This window comes from Telopea speciosissima, chromosome 7 (assembly GCF_018873765.1).
Source record: "Telopea speciosissima isolate NSW1024214 ecotype Mountain lineage chromosome 7, Tspe_v1, whole genome shotgun sequence".
Lineage (NCBI taxonomy): Eukaryota > Viridiplantae > Streptophyta > Magnoliopsida > Proteales > Proteaceae > Telopea > Telopea speciosissima.
The window spans coordinates 15,662,916-15,688,673 of NC_057922.1; the positions used below are offsets into that span (position 1 = coordinate 15,662,916).

Sequence of the window (25,758 nt, forward strand, 5' to 3'; positions counted from 1 at the left end):
CCAATAAACCCAATCGATGGCTCACAATAGGATTGAGAAGTTCTATTATTATATGATCTATTAACCCTTACAAGTAATAAACGCTCTTCACGTGGTTATAAATGTACCATGCATTTCTACTCCTCTCTGCATAATAATTCAATATTAGTGATGTAGATATAACATAGGTATGGGTTTTGATGCAGGCCTTGTTTGGCATTGCCATGTCAGCCAACATGCCACATTAGTCGAAATTTATTTTCTAAAAGTGTGAACACAATCGGCCACTTTCCTATTTTTATGAGGAAGTTAATGTTTAGGAGATATTTATCTTTCTTTTATGGATTCTAATACATACTTCGCTGACCTTTAGCAAAAAAAAAAATGTTTAAGAGATATTGCTATTTTCGTATATTGTAGGAAATCAATTTAAGAGGATATTTTCTATTTAATAGCAAAGGAGATTGATGAAGATTAGCCAAGAGGATTTAGAGGCAATAGTTCCACGGATTTATGAAGATCTCAGCCCCATAGTTCACGGTTTTAAGGAGAGAGGTAGAATGAGATGATTTTTATGAAGAGTCCATAAATGTTAGAAGATTTTGTGAAGAAAGCAAGCTTGGTACAATCGTTGGTTTGGAGCACTCAAGGCTGGACAGTTTCTATAGCTCCCTTTCTTAATTTAAGTGTTGTTACTTTTAGTATTTATTAATTATCAAAGAGTTTAGGATTTACTTTGGATTTAGCAGTCTTAGAGATTAGAATTAGGTTTATTTTCTCTTTAAATATGTAAGAGCTATGCTCATTCAGTAGTGAAGTGACGAATGAATTAATGAAAGTTTACTCTGTTGAGTATTTTGAACCTTGAAGAGTTATCCTCGTAACCCTTGAAAGTTATGTTGCATCCTCGAAGAGTTGCAATTTTCCCATGTCCTTGAAGAGTCACGTTAAACCCATTGCGATGTCTTTCTTCTTGTGTCCGTGTGTTTGACTCTCCCAATCCGTGTCTTCCAACCAGGCTGCATTATTTGGTAATCAGAGCTTTGAAGGAGAGCGAGAAGCTGTGATGGCACCCATGCATAGAGGTGATTGTACATCTTTCCTGGAGTACATCAACACAAGAAATGAAGTTCATACGACAACGATTGATGTTGCAGATGAACGAATCATTGTTCAAGTTGATTTTAGTAAACCCCCAATTTTTTAAGAGTACCAGGATGAGTATTGCGACGAATATAATGGTTTCGAAAGTCTTGAACCATATTTCGTTTCGGAAGCACAACAGGATGTCTACCTGCATCACAGCGAGGTCACAACCCATGATCCCCTATCGTTCCCATTGTTCGACAGTGCCAGTACGTATGATGATCCGTATTTGACATGTATCACTTTTACATCTCTATTTCAATTTGTCCAAGGCCTAAGCATAGTCAATCAGCCATGTTTGAGTACCTCATTCATTCAAACTGTGAACACAATTGCTATCATCATCAAATTTGGGGTTGTGTTGAAAATTGTATTATATTCAATTGGAGACAACAACAATGAGTTCATTTGGTTTCCATTCGATCCCGGTGGATGACGGACACCATTGATCGGAACAAGAGTTCGAGGGCGAACTCTTTTTCAACCTGGAGGGAATGCTGCTAGTATACACATGGAGGTGTTTCACTCCAAGTTGGTTTCTCATGGGGGTTTTGTGGAGCCTCATTTGCTTGCAAATTGATCCTTTGATATATTGGGAGTGTCTATCACATCCTTAGACACCTTGACAATTGGATTGGAGCAATGAACACAAGAATTTACGTGGTTCGACAAGATTGCCTATGTCCACGGTGAGATGAGATCTGTTTCACTTTCAATGGGGAATAGGGTTACAGTCGCTTGCCCTCACACCTCTCTCAGATTGTGTTACAAATAAAGAACCCTTACTACATATCTATAGCGAAACCCTATTTAGGAATTTTACCAAAATACCCATATAGTCCTTAAAAATTTTTCAACGGGATTGTTGCTCGCGAACCCCCGCATGGACTCGCTGGTTCGTTGAAATTCCACTAGAACAGTAGATTAACGCACAAGTAGGTTGATTCCTCCACGCCTCGAAACCTTCAGCTTCTTTAACGGCCCTTCGAAATCAACCTACAAACCAAACAATGACATACAAGACATCGTACTCCCAATACAAACGAACAATTATTACTATTATTTTTTTTTTGGAGTAAACAAGAAAAATTATTGCTCAGATCATACAAATCCCATGCGCATGCGCATGTAAAATGACTTTGATTTATTTCGTAACTGACCTTTCATCTTGTCACTTTCTATTTCTCTTATGGAATCTTCCAGTCGATGCTTTTCACATGAATGGAGAAGTAAAAAAACCAAATCTTATCTTGTATGATTCTGTGAAAGTGAAAGATATAGTGATGGCTTTGTTTGGTATTCAAAACAAACCATGTTTCTCATGAGGTGTAATAACTGTACTGTATTGTCTTCTCTCTCTTTAATATTTTACCTTAATTACACTCCTTTGGTGTGGGGCAGCTTTAATTATGAACAAAAGGACAATAATAAAAAATAAACAAAAAGGAAGGACAACAATCATAATCATTTCTGGCCTTTGGTTTTGACAGAATAGACCTCCTTTGGTGGATTCTGTGAATCATAATGGACTGAGAAGGTCTATTATTATGTAGGAATTTGCGCGTTAATGTCTCTTTTATTAGAATGATATGACCTTCTCCATTATTATGAAGAAGAGTAGAATTGAAATCGTGTTCCATTTTACCAAAATGAATTTTTGTGAGATTTGTCTTTGAAAAAATTATTGAAATCTATGTAAAATTTGAATATATTTATGGATAAGAAAACCTTATTAATTCTTCTATGTCTTACTTGATTTCACTCATTAAGTTCACAAGTAAATTCCCTATTTATCAAGCAATTGATAAAAGATTAAATACATAATAAATCAAGTTGAATCGAAACAAATCGGATTTGGTGGATATACATGTCCAACAAATAGTTGTTGTAGTTATTGTAAGCATGTGAAGCATACATAAGATGCATATTAATACATGAGTGAATAAACTAGTTCAAGTATGACAAGGTGATCAGAGCATGTGAGTCTTTTAACATAAGAAAAAACTCCAAGCCCTATTGCTTGGAAATAAATGCTTCACTAGTAGCTTGTCGAAGAAAAACGATGCCATAAAAATTGAAAATTCATCCCTCCAAGTGCATAAAAGTTTAAACCTTGAGGTCAAATCAAGTATATGTAGTCTGATAGTTACGGGAAGAGTAAAAAGGCAAGTACTGCATTAGGATTCCATTAGGATTCTATTGAAACAGAAAAAAAAAAAACCCACTTCTAACATAGATTATTAGTTTTTGATTTAATTAAGCATTAAAATTTGGCATATGACTAATCCACCATTATTGCTTTCCGATTCAATTATGAGACTAGCTAGCTACTTAATATGTCCATATGATAGGACGTGTAGGAAAGATTCCTACAGTGGACTTATAGAAACCTTTAGGTGTATTGAAGTAAATAGGAAAAACAGGAGGACAATTTTACTCTTGCCTATCACCCTTCCGGCTTCTACTGCACTGCTTGTCTGCTTTGGGGTGCTTGAGTAAGAAAAGCCAATTATTCTTTATACCTGAGGAGGGGGGGAAAAAAAAAAAAGGGAAAAAGAACAATAATCGGTTGCGTGGTTCTTGTGCCCAGTTACAGCCTACAGGACTGCGTGAATTTATAGTGCAACCCATAGTGAAATTAAAAGTCTCATTCGAATAGATTCCTTTACATGTGTTCTCATTGGCCCTTATATTGGTGCAGACACTACATGATCAAACAGCAATCTCTTGACCAACAAATAAAAAAAAAAATCACAAGGGTATTTAGGTAAAAGCAAATGGTGCAAAGAGGTTTTGTTCCAGCTATAAATATTGGCCAAAGCAATGAGCTTGTAACTTGCAATTAAGAGCAACAAGTTATAACTGGTTTGTGCGAGTGAGTGATCAGTGTAAACTGTTAGTGAAGAGTGTAAGTGAGAGAGATCAGATCAGATCAGATCAGATCGAGATGGCTCTGAAGGTTGTGTTGATGACAGTAATGGTGGTGTTGTCTTTAGGAACAATGCCTTCTCCATTAATGGCTGCCCCATATAGGGTCGACGTTGCTGAGCTTCTCAAGGCCGTTGAGATACCACCTGGTAATATATATATATTTGTGCAATTTTTGGGTTCCTCTTACTCTCTCTCTCTCTCTCTCAATTGTTGGGTTCCTCTTACATTCTCATCATCACATTGTGTTATATATGCTTGTTTGTTTGTTTGTTTGGTTTGACAGGTGGAAGCAATAATAAGATTGGGGACAGCAGCTGGTGCGATAACTGTGTGTGCACAAAATCAAGTCCACCATACTGCAGCTGCACCGATACATCTCTCTGCACCAAATGCGTCTGCTACTTAACTGTTTCAGCTGCAATTCAGCCATTGTGCGAATCTATCGCTTCCAAATTTGACAGCCTCTGTCCTTCCTCCATTGCCGCCACTACTGCTACTGCTACTGCTGAGAGGATGACTCTTGCAGCAAACCTCCCTGCCTGATGAGCTCAACACTATCTACCATCAAATAATAGTGTCTCCTCTACTTTACTAGCTATGTTCCGTTCCAGAAGTACCATGGTCGTGGTTCTACTTAATGTCTTCTTTTATGTTCTAATTTGCAATGCCTACTACTCTTAGTTTCATCTTCATTTTAAGATTGTAACCAACCAGTGTGTGGGTGTTAGCAAAGTGGTTTGCTGATAATAAATAAAGAGGAGATTTTATCTTATTTCTTATTATTGTCTGTGTCTTCTGCTATAAGAATGTTTCGCTTTATGTCAAAAAGTTAAAAACTTGTGTCAGCTAGACCTTCACTCCTTACTCAATCTTTGGATCAACAAGATTGAAATAGTGGGTGTTTGGGAAACCCGTTACATTTCTCATGGGCCAGCACCAGTTCAAATATTTCTCATCAATCGGATATGTTCGGACCGGTTGGAATATTCAATTTTAATGGAAAACGACAGAAGAGGTGCCCAGAGGTACCCAAAAAAAATAAAATAAGGTATACCTCTTTGTGGAGGCCCGGGTGGTTTCGTTTGGTTTGATCTGATTAGTTTTGACTTTGTAGCGGTAATTAGGTTGTCAATAGGTTCGGTTTCTGTTGTTTGGTTTGGTTTAGAATACAATATAATCAAACTGAATACATTAAAAAATAAAAACTAGGAGAAAAGAATGCTACCTGGTCGCGTGGCCAGTATGCTTCCTGCACCTAAACACAAAACCACCCTACCCCATGGAAAGGTGGAAATCCCACCAAGGTCAATGTTTGCACGTGCGCTCCCATTGGCTAGCACACACTTGCAGGCTCTCATTCTCTTGCCCAAAAAACTAAAACTAAAACCGAATTGGCTCTGCTCAATTCTTATTAGGTTTTCATGTATTCATTCTATTTTGGTTCTTCTACGGTTTTGAAATTTTATTTCAGATTGTAAACACCTCATTTTGTCACATTTTAAAAAATGTGCATCATGATGGCCAAACCCCATGGGCATGATTTTTGGTTTTTGGGAGTAGCTTCCGGTTCTCCAGCGCCTCTCATTTAATTTCGAAACATATTTTTGAAAATTTGGTATTAATGGCCAAAAATGCTTTTTACAAAATTTCATCGGTCCGAGCCAAGTTAATCATTTCTGCACTAACATTTCGAGCTTTAAATTAATCATATTTATGTGGAATATATTAACCGAATTGGTTTGGACCTTGTTCAGATCGTTTAGGGCCGAATCAGAGACGTTGGGCATGGTAATGAGCTATCGACATACGATATCAAATTGTCAACTTTCATTAGTTCCCTTCAACGTTGATTGGCCGTCGAACATGGGCCAATTGACTTCGAATTTTTTCCGTCCACAGTTGGCCAGAATGTACTCGTAGTCATGTTTCCGGATCTTCTACTTCCGTCTGCCCGGTACTACCGTGCGCCCCACACACAGCAAGGCAAAAAAATACCGCCTTACCCTCGCTTGGGCAAGGCGCTCGGGCAAGGATAAGGCGGTATTTTTGCCGTCCTGCTGTGTCTGAGGCACACACGACAATACGGGCAGGCGGAAGTAGAGGATCTCGATTCTGTTTCACTCCATGTTGATTTCTTATGGAGGCTTTGTATATATAGAATCCCAATTTCTTGCAAATTGATCCTTTCCAATCTTGGGAGTGTCCATCACGTCACACCTTGGCAATTGGATTGGAGCAAGAAAATCTTGTCAAAAACAAATTACCTCTCACTTAAGAGTTTTGGAAGGAGTTTTCACTCGTGTTTTGGATTGGAGCAAGAAAATTTTTGTTAAAAGTGACTTACCTCTCACTTAGAGTTTCGAAAAGATTTCACTCTTTTTTTTGCCATTGTTGTCTTTTATCACACTCAAAATCCAACAATTTTTAGTGAGGTTCATTTCTATTTGACCTAGAGAGGCTTTAGAAGAATGTAATGCTTCACTACTTTTTTTTTTTTTTTTTCCTATAAGAGTAATGCATCACTACCAGTCTCGCAAGTTGAGGGTTGATTGGTAAGAGAATCTGGTTGCACCACAGAGAGCTTTTACAACCTTAAGGAAAGTGACCATTTGGCATGACTCAACACATTTAAAGTGTTGAAGAAGCTGAATTTAATAAAGGTCATACACTTTCCTTCAATTGGTAGAATTTGCTTCATATATTAGAGAAGATGAGAAGGTGAAGGGTTGAATCTACTATCTCAGTAAAATTAATGTTGAAATGATATTTATGAAATAACATAGATGTCCTCATGAATTTTTTTTTAATTTAATTCCTTGTTTAATTACATGTAACATACTATGAATTTATAAAGGCATTGTAGTATTATAAAATATTATGAGACTAAAATTGAAAGAACTGTATCTGCATCTGATTAGTTATAAAATGGATTCGGATAGTTTCTAGAACCAGTTTTCAGTATCGATTCTCCTTAACAGATATGAACACGAATCGAACACGAAATTTTGACTAACCATTTACATCCCTGATTAAAATGCTATAAATATAAGACAGATAGCATAATACATGGAATACTATATGATTGAGAGAGATTACTAAGTTTGACATGTGGCCTATCCAAACTGTTGTATTCCCCTAATTGCCCAAAGAGCATATTAGTCCTCCATGTGGAAAAAATAGGCACAAAGTGGATAAGAAAGACATTTCATAAAACAAATTGATTGCTCTGTTGCTTGATGTGCACCATTCATTCTTGTTAAAACCTTTCCTTTAAAATGTTTTTAGTGCATTTCACTTTCAATTGAGATTTGAGAAAGGTAAAATCGAAGAAATTTTATGGAATCTTATAGTCTTTTTTTTTTATTTATTTATTTATAATATATGGAATCTTACACTCGATTGATGCTTTCACTTTAATGCAGAAAAAGTTTTTTTTTTGGTACAATTCTGTGAAAGTGAACAATAAAGTGATGGCATTGTTTGGTATTCAAAATAAAGCCATGTTTCTCAGTGGTAAATTGTACTGTATTGTCTTCTCTTGCTCAATAGTATTACTGATTAGTATTGCAAATGGTTTCATCACGTGGGAATGTGAATTATGAACAAAAAGGACAATAATCATTTATGGCATTTGGTCATTACAGAATAGGCCAAACGGGCCATATATATATAAATAGGTCCCCCATCCATAAATAAACCAATAAACCCAATCAATGGCTCTACCCTACCCTGATGGATTCTGTGACTCACAATAGATTGAGAAGTTCTATCAACTTTATCTAAAATAGTGTTACATAGCTATGGATAGGCCTATAAACGGATCGGATTTGGTTCGGATACCGATCGGATGTAATCGGATTCGGATATTTTCTGATCGAATACGGATACCTCTAAATGGATTCGGATGGATTCAGATGCGGATCGAATTTGGATTTTCAACCATCCGTTTACACCTCTGCCTTGTGTAACCCGAACCTTCCTCCCCCTAGTAGATACAATTCACTCTCAATCCATAGTTTTAGATCATGATTCTCTTCTCCTCATAATCTAGAATTTGTTGAATCTTCAAAAACCCTCAAGATCATTATTTACTTTATTTTTTATAATTAAGTATTCGGATTCGGATTTTTATTGGAGTATTCGGATTTTTTTCCGGATATCTCTAATCAAATACTGATGCCCCTAAATGAATACAGATGCGGATCGAATTCAAATTTTCGATTATCCATTTACAGTCGTAGCTATGGACTCTACTCTATTCTATAAATGGTTCTATAAGGATATATAGCCTGTCTCTTTTCATTAGAATGATATAACCTTATTTCCATTATTGTGAAGAAGAGGAGAATAGAAATATGTTCCTTGATACCCAAATAAATAGATTTTGGTGAGTTTTGCCTTTGAAAAAATGATTACAATCTGTCGATATCCATATCTATATTTTTTTTTTGGTAAAAATATCCAAATATATCTACACAAGAAAACCATATTAACCCTTCGGTGTCACTATTTTTTGCAACCTTTAAAGGCTCTTCAAGTGGTTAAATGTACCATTTCTGCTCCTGCTCCTCTCTGCACAATAATAATTCAATAATAGTGATGTAGATATGACAGGGGAATGGGTTTGTACGGAAAATCAATCAAATTTTTTTTTTTGAAATAAGTGACCCAAACATGCGATTACAGTTTTATTTCTAGAATTACCTAAATCGATTTATGTTAAAAACCATAAAACTGGCTGAAACCGGATTGAACCGATCATTTCAAACCCTTGCAACAACGTAAATTCTTCACATGAAAAGAAATGGAAATACCCCAAACGAGTCCGGATCAGCTCTATCTGTTAAATTAATTTGATTCGATTAGGGACAAAATCCCAAAAGTCAGGATCTCCATAAGGCGTTTAAGAACATAATCAAATAAATAATATAAAACGGAGATAAAGCCACCAACCTTGTTTCGCATCCATAATGACTATGATCGCAGCGAAAATAAAGACCAAAGATCTAGGTGTTTCATTGATTCCCCTCTATTCCCAAAGTAACTGGCTTGATGAGAATACCGTATGCACAGGGATGATGAACATTGAATATTTCCCTCTCTTTCTAGAATGCACTCCTCAACAGAGATTGAGAATTAATAGTTGTAATGGGTAGAGGGGAAACCTAGCTCTCTTTATATAGTAATTCTATAAGGTCTGACTCATCACAGTCCCAATAGGAATCTATCTGCCCATATTAAAGCCAGTCCACATAGGATTCCTAATATAACCCAATGATCCTTTTAATTAGACCAATACCATAATTAGCCTACGTTTTAGGTTATTTAATATTAGTCCATAATAGGGAATATCGAATTTTATTCTAAATATAATTCTAACACTATCAACTCCTTGTCGACTCTTCCTTTCAACTCTATCGGACTTTACTGAAAATAGAACTTGAAAATCTAGAGCTATGGGAGAATGTTTAGTAGTTAATGGGGGTTACTGTGCAATGCATACATGAGATGCATATTAATACATGGATGGGTAAATGATCGCTTTACCCCCACTCGGGTAGGGGTAAGGCGATCATTCCCCGTCTTGCTGTGTCTTGGCAGTAGGGTCCTATCGAGCAGCTCGACAGTAGAGGATCGGGGTCCGGGGGACCACTATCAGGTTAGGTTCCTTTCTTCATTTTTATTATAAGAAGGACCACATTTTATGCATCGTCGTATAATTAAATGGTCATGCCTTTCAAACGTTGGATGGGGGATGGGGGGAAGAGAGAGGGGATGTATTATTATACTTCTGCCCACATCCCATCCAATGTAAAAGGCATGAATGTGTACAGACTGTGTATGTGTACACATTCATGCTGAAAACCTTGTCAAAAAACAAAAAAAAAATCAATGAACCATAAAATACTTTACCAATTTCTTGTTAAATAGAAAATTACTTAGTAATTGTGACTCCATGCGTTTACTGCAACGCCACTCTCTCTAGACTCTAGACTTCACTCGATCTCCAGTCTCCACTAAGGATGTAAATGGGTGGTTGGAAATCCATTTCAATTCGTGTTCGTATCCGTTTAGGGGAATTTGTATTTAGAAAATCGGTTTCTAAAAACTTTTTGAATCCATATGGAAGGTAATCCGATTCAAATACGAATAGTGTTATATACTTATATTCAACATTTATATATCATGCCAATTAAAAGGAATAAATGTGATGAAATGTGAAATAGTACCTTTAATCATGCCAATTAAAAGGCAGTAAACTTGAATTCGATCCATTTATATACTTCTTTATTTATTTATTGATTAAAGGTACTATTTCCTCTAATAGAGGGAGGTGGATCCCACTCCAGACAGTGTGTTTGGGCAGGAGTAGGATGGTCATTTCCTCTCCTATTATATGGAATTGAAGAAATTGAAGGGCAGGACAATTGAGAGGATAAAGATCCATTAATTATACGGGCCATGCATAAAAGGTTCGTGGTTCTTTTTCTTATTACAAAAATGAAAGAAAGGAACCTAAGCTAAAAGTGTGCTTGAATTGGTCCCTATTTTACTTAGGCGAGTGATGGTGGTCCCCTGTGTTTTGTAAACTGTAAATGTTCTTCACGTGGTTAAATGTACGATTTCTGCTCTGCCCAATAATGCAATTGTGAGATGGAAATATGACAATGCCACAACTAGAATGACTAGGACAATTATTTGGTATTATTATTGGTTTTTGAGGTTATAGGAATTAATAGACATTATGCTTCAATCACTGGAAATAATAACGATAGTTGGAGAGTAATGTTATTTCACATGTGTACTGAAAAATGTGCAAGACAACTTAATTTTTGAAAACATTTTTTTTATAATCTTATTTTAAAAATAATTTTGATAATAAAATAAGCGACAATTAAAAGAAAATGTTAAATTCTAAATACACCTATGGAAGTATTCCCTCATACATTCCCAATAAGTAAATAACAAAAAGATCAAATGTTCTCTGTGCCGGAGTCGCAGGCTGAACCAAGATACAAGGGGATGGACAAAAATGACCACTCTGCCCTCCTGAATGGCAGGAACACAACCCATGTGTCTGGGTGTAAACTGCGCTTGCGGCACAGAGAACATCAACCCTAACAAAAAACATGAGAAGGATAATTTTACTTTTTCTCTCTCTCTCTCTCTCTCTCTCTCCCTTACAGCCCTACTACTTTGGGGTGGTAAGAGTAAAAGATGCCGGAAAAAAAAGAGAGTTAGAATCACAAGGGTATTCAGGTAAAAGTAAATGGTACATGAGGCTTGTTCTGGCTATAAATATTGGCTAAAGCAATGAGCTTGTAACTTGCAATTAAGAGCAACAAGTTATAACTGGTTTGTGCGAGTGAGTGATCAGTGTAAACTGTTAGTGAAGAGTGTAAGTGAGAGAGATCAGATCAGATCGAGATGGCTCTGAAGGTTGTGTTGATGATGACACTTATGGTGGTGTTGTCTCTAGGAACAATGCCTTGTCCATTAATGGCTGCCCCATATAGGGTCGACGTTGCTGAGCTTCTCAAGGCCGTTGAGATACCATCTGGTAATATATATATATATATGCAAATTTTGGTTTTGTGCAATATTAGGCATTGGGTTCAACTATAAAATAAAAAATCGAATACTTAATAATAAAAATTAAATAAATAATGATTTTAGTTTTAAGAAAACAAGTTCTGAATATGATGAAAAAGAATCATCAGAGAATGAGGAGAATGTCCGCAGAGGGAAGGTCGTTACAAGGCATATATAACGATCCGATCCGCATCAATCCGTGAGTATCGTATTCGCGGGAATATCCGCCGATACATCCGACCGATCCGATCCAATCGATCCGTTACATCCCTATTCCCCGCCCCTCTCTCTCTCTCTCTCTCTTTCAACCTTGTGTGTGAGATTGGACTAAATTTTGTTTGCTTTGATTTGGTTTGATTTGACAGGTGGAAGCAATAAGATTGGGGACAGCAGCTGGTGCGATGACTGTGTGTGCACAAGATCAATCCCACCATACTGCCGCTGCTCCGATGCTTCTCTCTGCACCAAATGCGTCTGCTACATAACTGTTTCAAGTGCACTTAGGTCAACCTGCGAATCTATTGCTTCCAAATTCGACAGCTACTGTCCTTCCTCCATTGCCGCCACTACTGCTACTGCTACTGCTGAGAGGAGGAGGACCCTCACAAACCTCCCCGCCTATTGATGAGCAGCTTAACCCTATCAAACAATCTCCTCTACTCTACTAGCTATGTTCCGTTCCTGAAGTACCATGGTCGTGGTTCTACTTGAGCTCTGTGCTTTATGTCTTTTATATTCTACTATATATCTTCCAATGCCTAGCTACTACTCTTAGTTTCATCTTTCGTAAGAATATTGTAACCAGTGGGTGTTAGCAAAGTTGTTTCCTGATAAAAAGAGGAGATTTTATCTTATTATTTTTTTCATTCATCGTCTAGGGTTCCATGACTGGTGTGGTTTTCTAGTGCTTCTCACAACAGGGGGTGGGATCCACCCGGGGCACTTGACCGAACACTCTGCCCGGATGAAGTCCACCCTCCTCTTGTGAGAGGCACTAAAAACCACACCGATCAGGAACCGCATAAGATAAAAATTCTTGTGTCTTCTGCTATAAGAATTATGTTTGGTTTAGGTCAAAAGGGCAAAAAAAAAAAAAAAAACTTGTGTTACCTAGACCTTGACTCCTTACTCACTGAATCTTTGGATCAACACACACAGAATAATTCTTTATTTACAGTGGATGTTTGGGAAATCCATCCCATTTTTAATTCTGGAAAAATAACTTAAGCAGAATTGATAATGCCAATACAGCTTAACCTCAAGCCTGACTAATCAAATTGTTGTTCAAATTTGAGGTTAAATTTCTCACGGGCCAGCACGTACAGTTGAAATATTTCTCATGAATTGGCCATGTTCAGATGGTTGGAATATTCAATTTTAATGGGAAATGATAGAAGAAATGGCAAGATGTACCTAAAAGTACAAAAACGGTACACCTCTTTGCTGAAGTCCTTGGACAAGAATCTTTTAGATTTGGGGTGGCTTCGATTGGTTTGATCTAATCAGTTTTGACCTTGTAGTACTAGTAAGGTTGTCAACCGGTTTGGTTTTTGTTTTTTAATTTGATTTTGGTTTGGTTTAGAATATAGAGGCCCACGCAGCATTCTCTTGTCAAAAACACTAAAACTAAAACCGAATTGACTTGACTCAATTCTTATTAGGTTTTCATGTATTCATTCTATTTTGGTTCTTCTACTGTTTTGAAATTTCCGTTCAGTCTATTGTATACACCTCATTTTGTCACACTTTGGAAAATGTGCATCATGATGGACGAACCCCATGGGCATGAGTTTTGGTTTTCTAGAGTAGCTTCGGGTTCTTTGGTGCCTCTCATTTCATTTCAAAACATATTTTGGAAAATTTGGCATCAATGGCCAAAAAAGCTTTTGACAAAGTTTCATCAGTCCAATCTGTTGTTCACTTACATTTCGAGCTTTGAATTATTCATATTTATGTGGAATATATTGACTGAATTGATCTGAACCTTGTTCGAGATGACTGGGCATGGCAATGAGGTGTCGACATACGATATCAAATAATCAACTTTCACTAGTTCCCTTCAACATCGATTGGCCGTCGAACATGTGCCAATCGATGTCGAATTTTTCCCGTTCCATAGTTGGCCAGAATGTACTTATAGTCAACTCCAGAGGTGTTTCACTCCATGTTGATTTCTTATGGAGGCTTTGTATATAGAATCCCAATTTCTTGCAAATTGATCCCTGTCTATCTTGGGAGTGTCCATCACGTATGTCACACCTTGACAATTGGATTGAAGCAAGAAAATCTTGTCAAAAACGACCCCTCTCACTTAAGAGTTTTGGAAGGAGTTTTCACTAGTTTTTGGCCATTGATGTAATGGCCATGTCACGCTCAAAATCTAACAATTTTTAGTGAAGTTCATTTCTATTTGACCTAGAGAGGCTTTAGGAGAATGTAATACATCACTTCTAGTCTCACAAGTCGAGGATTGATTGGCAAGAAAATCTTGTTGCACCATAGGGAGCTTTTACAACCTTAAGGAAGTGACCATTTGGCATGAATCAACACATTCAAAGTGTTGCAGAATCCGAATTTGATAAAGGTCATACACTTTCCTACAATTGGTGGAATTTGCTTCATATATAAGAGATAAAATTTATATTCTTTAGTGTTTTATATTACTATAGAAGGCAAGGAGGTGAAGGGCGGAATCTACTACCTCACTAAAATTGGTGTTGAAGTAACATATATGAAATAACATAGATGTCCTCATGAATCCTTTTTTTTTTTCATTTAATTTCTTGTTTAATTACTTGTAACATATCATGCATTCATAAAGGCATTGTAGTATTATTAAATAATATGAGACTGAAATTGAAAGATCTGTATCTGCATCCGATTAATTATCAAATGGATTTAGATAGTTTCTAGAACTAGTTTTTCAATATAGATTCTCCTAAACAGATATGAACACGAATCGAATATGAAATTTTGACTAACCATTTACATCCCTGATTAAAATGCTATAAATATAAGGCAGATAATATAATAGATAGAATACTATATATGATTGAGAGAGATTGCTAAGTTTGACAACTGGCCTCTTCAGACTGTTGTATTCCCCTAATTGCCCAAAGAGCATATTAGTCCTCCACGCGGAAAACATAGGCACAAAATGGATAAGAAAGACAATTCATAATTAAAACAAATTGATTGCTTTGTTGCTTGATGTGCACCATTCATTTTTGTCAAAACCTTTCCTTTAAAATTTATAACAAATTAAAATGTTTTTTCTATTACATTTCACTTTCAAATGAGATTTGATACAGCCCAACCAAATTATTTTGAAAGGTAAAATGGAAGAAATTTTATGAAATCTTATAGTCGATTGATGCTTTCATTTTAATGCAGAAAAAGCAAAAAAAGCAATTTTTTATTTTGTACGATTCTGTGAGAGTGAACAATAAAGTGACCTGACTCTTGTGCATTTGAGCAGCCGAGTTGCATGTGCAGCGCCAGTCTCAAGGCATTGCATTTTGACCAACTTATCCCTGCACAGGATCTTTTTCGATAAAGTGATGGCCTCGTTTGGTATTCCAAATAGGCCAAAAGCCATGTTTCTCATTAGGTGTAAACTGTACTGTATTGTCTTCTCTCTGCTCTCAAGAACTCTCCTTTGGTGTGGTGCAGCTTTAACTATGAACAATAGGACAATAATCATTTCTGGCTTTTTATCATAACAGAATAGACCAAATGGGCAATATATTGGTCCCCCTTCCCTAAATAAACCAATAAACTCAATCAATGGCTCTACCCTTATGGATTCTGTCACCCGTAATAGATTGAGAAGTTCTATTATTATATGATCTATATCATCAAGTTTCTCTAAATTAGTGTTACATAGCTATGGACTCTCGTTATTCATTTATTCCTCTTGTTTCTCTCTTTTTCTATAAGAAAGGAGAATCATTTAGAGACATCCGTATTCGATCAATAAATATTCGAATCCGATCACATGTAATTCATATCCAAACCAAATCGTACCCGATTACAAACCTAAATAAGGTAGAGTCATTGATCGGGTTTATTGATTTATTTATTGATAGGGACCTCATATATATATATATATATATGTGGGGCCCATTTGATCTATTCTCTGATGAACAAAAGCCAGACATGATTATTGTCCTTTTGCTCATTCAATCAATCAATCCTTTCAAATAGTATTTCAAATGGTTACATCACGTGGAAATATATGTACCTTATAACACTCCTTTTGTGTGGTGCAGCTTTAATTATGAGCAAAAAGACAATAATCATTTTTGGCTTATAATCATGATTCATGACAGAATAGAGCAAATGGGGCCACATATATATATATATAGAGGTCCTCCCCTTCCATAAATAAGCCAATAAACCCAATCAATGGCTCCATCTAGCCTTATCTACCTCCATTATTGAACGAGGAGAATAGAAATCGTGCTCCTCTTTACCCAAAAATAAAATAACCAAATATCAAAGAGTTGCTTTGGTGAGATTTGCCTTTGAAAAAAATAATTAAAATCTATGGAGAATCCAAATAAATCTATAGAAGAAAACTCCGTTAACCCTTCCATGTCTCACTTAAATTTCACTAACAAAGTTCACTAGTATGTATATCCATCAAGTAATTGATAAATATTTGGGTGCAAATTCACAAGTAATCCTATTTGTTAAGGGGTGTCAAAAAACCCGATGAGCCTGAGCCTACCCAAATCCGCTCTGAGCCCAACAAATCTGGGGATAAGCAAAGGTCGGGCTGTGTTTGATATCTACATGGTCCTGGCAGAGTCAGCTCGACTCTCTATTATATAATATAAATTTATAAAATATATAAATATATGATCACGTTGTTATGGGTTCAAATCTTAAAACAGTTTAATTTTTTTTGACAAATGCCTTTTTTTAATCCTGGGCTGTGATTGGGCTTTATTAGTACCACAACTCAATGAGCCAAGATATTCAGGGACACGCAAGGCTGGGCCGGACTTGAAAACCTTGCCAAGATCGTGTTGGGTTGAGGCTATGCTTGACCTTGATAGGGCGAGTTTGGGCTTGAGTTTAGATTAAGGCTCCTAGTATTGAACTAGGGTTTAAGTCAAGTCTGGCCAAGCCCAACCCGTTGACACCCGTACTATTTATCAAGTATGGGTGGAATAATAGTGTCCTAATTAAGTTTTTGAAAGTACAAATATGTCATTTATCTCTAATTTTATTGTATGAATGTGTTAGGACTCTTAATTAGGATGAATAGTTGAGCTTTCTTCCCTAATTGACATTTTTCAGACTCCATAATTTTTTTTGGTTCATTGGTATTTCTTTATTACAAAAATTAACATTAAAAAAATAAAGAAAAAGAAACTTAAGTTAAAAATGCGTTTGATCGTTATTTTTTTTTTTTTTGTGTGCGAATAAATCTATTTATTAGATCTTCTCATAAATAGAGTTACAGTGTTCAAGAACTCCGCAGAGAAGCGGAGCTCCCAAAAACAACCCCAATGGCAAAAGATCGTCCACTCCAAAATAATATGATCCAGGCCGTTATCACTTCGACCAATATAAACAAAATCACAAAAAAAGAAAGAAACCTTCAGGAGACAAATATCCAGAACAAAAAGAGAAAGAAGCCTTCATGACCACTATTTCTCTTATAAAGGTCGGTTGTTCTGCATGGTGACATGGTCTCATTACATTTTTGCATTCCAACCTTTAAAGGTTCTTCACGTGGTTATATGTACCATTTCTTTGCCTCTCTGCACAATAGTGCAATAATAGAGATGGAGATGTGACATGGGAATGGTATTGTACCTCGTATTTCCTTTTGCAAGACATACATAATACATATACTAATTATACAAGTGAATATTTGATTAAACTAAGCACTAAAAGTTTGACATTTGGTTCCGGTTTGATGGTTTCAAATAATTGGTTTTTATTGGTTTTGGTTTCGATTTTATTGTTGGTTCGTGTTAATGGTTTTGGATTCAATTGGGAACAAATCTATTTTTAAGTCCAATAAATAAGTCTGATGTTACAGAGCCTTCACCACAACACCTAGGCCCAAATTGTGACTCAAGAAATAAATACAATTTGAAATAATTTACATGGCGTAAATTCAATAATTGGTTTTTTCTTGTTCAGTATGTACAATTGGTTCAACAGATTTAATAGAAAAAAAATAAAATAAAATAGGTTCAACAGGGTAACGATTCTAATTGATTTTAGTATGTTCAAAGCCGATAGTTTAACTGATTGTTCTTAAAACTATTATCAAACGGTTTAAGTACTTCTTAAAACCAAAACCAAACAAATTGATAAATGATTTATGAGTTCCGAATTAAACTGTTTGAATTTGGATAAATAAAACTCTGTCCAAGAGCATAGCCTACGCTAGCGTTCCCATGGGTCTAGCTCTCTCTTCCCCATGTAAAAAGACATCTCCACCCTTGTTTGAGGAAGGAGAGTGATAGACATAGAGAGTGTTGACATAGGCCTCGTTCACATACAGAGAACCACTTCCCAAGAAAACAAGGAGAAAAGTTCTCTATGGGAGAGTGCACTACTGCCCATGCCTAGATATAGAGAGAAGCGAAATGACCGCCTCACCCCCACCACATGAAAGATGGAAATTTCGATCACCTCCATTATGCCAATGTGTGTGCTCTCATTGGAGCATGTATAGGGGCCATGCTCCTATCGTATTGTCTTCAATCACGATCGGCTTCGATTGTACTGTCTTCAATCATCGTCTTATCTCGCTTCACGGCTTTACCTTGAAATAAAGAATCAAGAGAAGCATTAAAGGTTAGAAGACAAAAGGAAAAACATTGATTACTCAGCATTAATTGCTTTGAAATCAGATTGCTACCATTGCATATTCCTATGCATTAATTGTTGAAATAAGATTGCAATCATTGCAACTTCCTTAGTTTTTTCCCTTTGATTGATTTAAAGAAAAAAAAAAATCAAAAGGGAGAAGTCTGCAAGCATTGATTGACAGAAAGCTTGCTAAAGCTTTTGTGTTGAATATTAAAGAAGTGACATCATTGATTGGTTGTTCAGATTTGGATATTAAAGAATAGTTATCTTTATTAAATCCAAAAAGGTGGACTTTATTACTGTGACTGTGCATTGAAGAATCACATCATACAAGGTACAGAGCGTACAACACCTCATTGTTAGAATTTTTTTTTTGGCTTTCGGGCACCAACACTAGCATGCACACTGTGAGTGTCGACGCCGCTGCACCGCCGCAATCTTTCCTCCGTCGTCTAAATCCAGGGTTCTTCATATCAGGTGTGATTGTTCCTTGAAGTATTTATTTTTATTTGAATGGTATGTTTAGGTTGAGTTTAGCTAATGAAACAATAAACCAGGTTAACCATAATTCACTTGATCCCAAAATACTACATTGTAGGTTAGGACATGTGAACTATAGGAAAATGCTCAAACTAGCTAAAACTCTTAATTTACCATTAGACACTTCAATTAGATTTAATAGATGTGAAATGTGTGTTCAAACCAAAATAACCATAAAATCGTTCAGACCGGTTTCTAGGAGCACTCAACTTATTGAACTTATACATTCTGACATTTGTGACTTTAAAAGCTACACAACTAGAGGAGGTCAGAAATATTTGATAACATTTATAGACGATTTTTCTAGATATTGTCGTTTATACCTGTTAAAATCTAAAGATGAAGCATTTTAAAATTTTAAAATTTTCAAGAATAGGGTAGAAAATCAGTTGAACTTGAAAATTAAAAGATTTAGAAGTGATAGAGGAGGAGAATACAAATTGATAGAGTTCAAGAAATTTTGTGTCTCTACAAGCATAATCCTTGAAACTACTGCTCCTTACTCACCTCAATCAAATGGCATAGCTGAAAGAAAGAACAGGACATTAACAAAGATGTTAAACTCCATGTTGTTGACAGCTGGCATGCCCTCTTGCTATTGGGGAGAAGCAGTGTTGACTGCAAATCACATTCTAAATAGACTACCACATTCAAAACTGACTTCTACACCTTATGAACTATGGCATAATCATCCCTGTAGATATGACACTCTTAAGGTTTGGGGCTGTATAGCTTATGTTAGGATACAAGACCCTAGGAGACCTAAGGTGGGAACTAGAACAAACACTTGTATATATCTAGGTTGTGCAGAAGACAGTGCTGCAGACCGATTTTTGGATCTATCAACCAATGTGGTGATAGAATCTAGGGATGCTATATTCTTTGAAGATAAACTCCCTAGAGATAAATGTCTGACCTTGCCTGGTCTGACTGAAGTGGTTACAGAATCACCTTTGGAATCTGAACCAATTGTTTCTGACACTACTCCCACAATGCTCATTGAATCAGAATCTAGAAGAGTATCTACTAGAGATCGAGTACCCAAGAATTTTGGTGAGGATTTTGTGAGCTACCATTTAGAGGCTGATCCATCCACCTATAAGGAAGCGATGAGATCTAGGGACTCCCTGCTATGAAAAGAAGCCATTGATGAGGAAATGAGCTCTTTAATGCAGAATGAGACTTGGCACCTTGTTGATCTACCTAGAGGGGCCAAGACAATAGGGTGTAAGTGGGTACTGAAGAAGAAACTTAATCTGGATGGGTCTATAGCCAGGTATAAAGCACGATTAGTACCTAAGGGCTATAAACAGGTGAGAGGAATAGATTATTTTGACATCTACTCCCCGGTTTGCCATTTAGCAACAATAAGGATTCTTCTTGCCATAGCATCTATTGAGCACTATGGTGTCCATCAAATGGATGTAAAAATGGCTTTCCTTAATGGAGACCTAACAGAAGAAATCTACATGAACCAACCTAAAGGATTTGTCATGGAAGGTTCTGGAAAAAGAGTTTGTAAATTAAACAAATCTCTCTATGGTCTTAAACAAACACTTAAATTGTGGCATTAGAAGTTTGATAAGACAGTAAAGAGCCTTGGTTTTGAAACCAGCAACTCGGATAAGTGCTTTTATTTTTTATCTGAGTCAAACAAGGTCGCGATTATTTATTTGTATGTAGACGACATGTTGATTCTCGGTTCTGATCTCTCTATAATGAGAGACATTAAAGAAACTTTGTCTAAAGAATTCGACATGAAAGATCTTGGTGTGGTAGACACCATTCTTGGAATGAGAGTAAGCTTCGGTGAGCAAAGGATCACCCTTAGTCAGACTCATTACATTGAGAAGCTACTTTCTAGTTGAAACCAAACACAGGTAACACCGTGAATCAGTTAGATTACTCTAAACTAATTGGTAGTCTCATGTATGCAATGAGTTGCACTAGGCTAGACATAGCCTTTACGGTAGGCATACTAAGTCGTTTCACTAGTAATCCTGAAAAAAGGTATTGGGATGCCCTATCGAGGCTGATGAGATACCATAAGGGTACTCAAGGTTATGCTTTATGTTATACTGGACATCCTCCAACTTTGGAAGGATATTCTGATGTATCTTGGTGCTCAGATTTGGGAGACAATAGATCCACCAGTGGTTATGTATTTACACTAGGAGGAGCAGCTGTAGCATGGAAATCCAAGAGACAGACAAGTATTGCTCTGTCATCTATGGAATCGAAACTTTATGCTCTAGCTTCTGCGGGAGATGAAGCAGAGTGGATAAATGATCTGATCATTGATATTCCATTGAGGAGTTTTAAGTTAAACTCTATATCTATATTCTGCAAATAATCAAGCAACAAAGACGATTGTGAATAACTCACTCTTTAATGGGAAGAGGAGACACATCAGGATGAAACAGGCAATGCTGAATTATAGAACAGAACAAGGGATTATCATTTTGATTGATGTGAGATCGAAGGATAATACGGCAGATGCTCTTACAAAGGGATTAAATAAAGATCGAACATTCAAAACTACAGGGGAGATGGGGTTAAAGACCATTTAGTCAGGTCTTAACCTAACCCAGTATTATTTTGAATTATTCGAATCTCATCTTGTTATACCCGTACCCCGGGATATAATTAAATATCATTTCTTCTCGTGACGTGTAGATACCGCTGCCATGTATGCTGGTGACCTGTTCTCTATGATGGTCAAACCTAGCTACAAAATCGTTGACCACAGCACGGGTTTGCCTGTGGAGGAAAGATTCCTCAACCGCCAGTGGGGAAAGTTCGTTGACGGCGACTTCGTCGACTACCCTCCAAGTACCAGCCCGGAGCGAGGAGTTCGAGGAGAGAGCATCCTGGACCGTCACCTCGCTTGGATAATTCGTTCGGTGATGAGCTTAGCATTGCCGTGGCGAAGCTGTTCGGGGTCATGGGTAATAAACCATGACGGGGAAAAGTAAGTTCTAGCCTCAAGACTTATTAATTATTCTTCCCTTGGTAACCTCGAAGTGCGGGTCCGGGCTTGAACCGCTCGAGCTATTTCATGAGAGAAGGGAATAATTTAAGTTCGGGTCCCACGTACCTTTAGGAAGTACATTGGGGACTTATACCCATCTCTTATGAACCCATCTAAGAATGGGCTTTTCCCTAATTAAGGTTGTGGGCAGGCCCATTTAACCTATTGACCCAATGATGGGTTATTCCATCCACTTACCTACATAGGACTAATGGGTTGACCCATTAGGCCTCATGACCCATTTGTCTAGAGGTACCCAAATACCCATTTATTATAAATGAGTCCATGAGGGAGAGAGAGAACATTACTTCTCCTTCATCATTCTCTTCTACCCTAAATCGTGGAGGAGAGAAAGAGGAGAGAAAGAGGAAGAGGAAGGTGAAGAGGCTTGGAGGAAGGTGGAGACCCCATCTCTTGGGCCATAAATCGTGGAGCTCTCTCATCTTGGGGGTAGGTAAGCTATTGAAGCTTCTTCCTTCTTCTATTTTGGATTTTAAAGGGGGTTGGGTAATGGGAGAGATTGACCTAGATCTCTCTTGGAACCTAGGGAGTCGATGGAGCATTAAAGCCCAAGCTATGGTGGAGTTATTTCACTCCATTATGAGCTCTAATGTAAGGGTTCTCATTGCCATTTGAGAGATTTAAGGTTGGACCCTAATGAGCTTAGGATGGAGTTTCCTAGAAGTTCTTGTGCTTTAAAACCACTTGAAAATGGGGTCCTTGGAGGGAATCCTTCGGATTTTGGACCTGAAGGTGTGAGGGTTTACATGTGGTTTTGCAAGAAACCACCCCTGAAATTACCTTCCCGAGAAGGCCCCTGTGAAGCTCGGATTTACACTCGGTTTGATTTCAAAACCACATCCGCATCCGACCTTGACTAAAATTGTCCTGAGCCCCCGTGAAGCTCGGATTTACACTCGGTTTCGTTTCGAAACCACATCCGCATCCAACCTTGACTAAAACTGTCCCGAACCCCGGTTTCCTAGGATTTACATGTGGTTGCAGAATTTGGGCATGAAACCACTCCTGCAACCACTTTGTTTCGAAACCTTATACTAAGTGATTATGGGAGACCTTTTGGGAATCCTTTCCCTTCGCTCGTTTAACCTTATTTCACTCTTTGTATAGGTTAATATATTCATTTTTGTGGCTTATTGCTTGATCGAGGCGACAACCGATAATCGTGGTGCTTAGCGTATACGTAGTGAGTGGGTTTGGTCGTTTGGCCTGTTATTATTATTGCATTATATATTATGTAATCATTATAATTAATAAGCATGTTTGCGCATATTGCATACTCTTATATACAATTGTTATAATGTTGATCGGTAATGTTGTACCTTGATGGGTCTCGGTGCGGTGGTACCAGTGCGTTGAACCCAACACTATATACATTTATGAAGAAATTATGTTGAATGTCATGTTGAATCGTATGCACGGCCGCGTCTGGTAACTGGGCACTAAACCGGATGAAAAGTTGATGCGCCGGATTACCTCTCGGGACGATAGGACTTGCATGTAGTATATTATGGCTAGGATTTCACACCCTTATGCTACGACCCTTACCAACAGGGTTTAGGTGTTGGGTAATCGCACACCGGATTACGTGGAGGTGGGAAAGGCCGATCATGGTAGTATTGGTTATCGGGTCCGCACTGAGTGGTCTTGGAGGCTTCGATCGGCGTAGGTCCCACGTGACAATTGAGGTTTCATTGTGGCGATAAGTTAAGTGACCCATGATGTCTCCCGAGTTGTCACATGTAGCATATGCCATTGACTTAGTTGTTTGTTAGGTGGAAAAATGGACTTAACATGTGCATGCATCATTGGACTATGTGAATTGCGTGTTTGTGCATCCCCATCCCCTCACCGGCTCAGTGGAGCTAACCCCTCGTGCGCACACTTTTTAGATTATGATGCGGTGACGGATATCTCGCGGGACTTGGAGTGCGCCCTGGGGTACGATGAGATTGGTGAGGAGGAACCGGAGGCCGTGTTTGAGGAACATGGCGACGGTGTCCTTGCGATGATTGTGCCTACGGTCGTGAGGATATTCGGGACTCGATCCCTTTTGATTTACTTTTGAGGATAAGGCCTATGTTGAAATACTTATGTTATACCATTTTTGATAGTTATTAGATGGTCATTGGAAATGTAACTAATTCGTATTTATCATCTAGCCTTTGAACATCTTGTAACTATTCGATTTATACGCTTCGCAATACTATCGATCCTTGGAATGTAATATTCCTCTTTTTCGCATTCTAATATTATATTGTGTTAATATTGGTTATGATCAGTGCGTTGGGACACGTGTCGTGATCCGGGCGGTTTAGTAGGATGACACGCGCGCCCTAGTCACCCTTTATATGATATTATATTCCTTGTCTGGAATAGGGGCGTGACACATCTAGCCTTGGTAAGCATTCGGGACAGTTTACATATTTCAGATAACTTAGTTAGGTTACTAAGTATGGGGGTTTGTGAAACCATTCCAAACTTGATGGTGTAGCAAATTTTCATGTGAAGTCTCCTTACTTTGTTATTTCAAACTTGATGGTGTAGCAAATTTTCATGATGTTGTGCTAGTCTTTATGTCATTCCAAATTTGATGACATGTCTTTCATAGTATGGTGTACCATTCCAAATTTGATGATACAACATAAATCTATGACTGATATGATGAACACAGTATTCCAAATGGAAACATGGTATGATTCTTATGATAGAGACTGTATAGGATCGAGCTCTTGTAAAGAAACTTGATGATGATGCTTATTGTTTTTTGGTTTACCTTCAGCCATATATGAAATGTACTAAGTTCTTATTGTTGAACTAGATACTATTGTGCAAATGATTGAATTCATAATATCTTATGAAATTCATATTTGACAAATTACAGAGAATGGCGAAGATGGAGGAGAACGGTTGAATCTGGATCTCGATGAGGATGACTTACTTGATGAGTAAAGTCACATGGATTGCAAGGACTTTTCTTTTTGATTATTTCTTTTGGTTTAGCCACTTGCATGTGGAACTTCGGATTTATTATTGGGTTTAGTTTTGATCTAAAACCCTAGTTTTATTTCTTGAAGTTTACTTATTTCTTATTTGATTTATTGGATTATTGATATTCAATTTATATTGATTCAATTACTGATTGAACAATGGTTCCTATACATGTGTAATGGATATATGTAGAACATAGGAGGAGATTGTAAGGGTATTTATGCAATATCCCTTCATATGTTCTAATATAATCCTACTTGTGTTAATGCCCAGGCTGTGAGGGGCAATCTAGTAATTAGCCCATCTAACCTAAACCTTAGTTTCCCTATATATACTAGCTGGAGTCAGCAGTCTGGGTATTCCAAATTAGATACTTAGGGTGTAATGCTTTAAGCAACCTTGTGCTTAAACCCTAACCTTAACAGGAAGCAATAATAAGATTGGGGACAGTAGCTGGTGCGATAACTGTGTGTGCACAAAATCAAGTCCACCATACTGCAGCTGCACCGATACATCTCTCTGCACCAAATGCGTCTGCTACTTAACTGTGTCTACTGTACTTCAGCCATACTGCGAATCTATGGCTTCCAAATTTGACAGCTTCAGTCCTTCCAGCATTGCTACCACTGCTACTGCTGAGAGGACCAAAGCAATCCTCCCCTGAGCCCAACCCTATATGTCGTCTCAGA

General features: G+C 37.4%; 1 protein-coding gene and 1 long non-coding RNA gene across 2 annotated transcripts in view; one reads left to right on the forward strand and one right to left on the reverse strand.

Annotated features, from left to right (window-relative positions):
* Positions 1 to 25,758, forward strand: part of LOC122668274 (Bowman-Birk type proteinase inhibitor-like) — a 56,289-nt gene that overhangs the window by 25,041 nt on the left and 5,490 nt on the right. The window lies entirely within an intron of this gene.
* Positions 2,024 to 25,742, reverse strand: LOC122667719. Its single transcript, XR_006333842.1, has 3 exons — positions 25,694 to 25,742; positions 4,338 to 4,529; positions 2,024 to 2,036 (listed from the first exon to the last, which is right to left on the reverse strand). It is a non-coding gene; the product is annotated as an uncharacterized LOC122667719 (long non-coding RNA).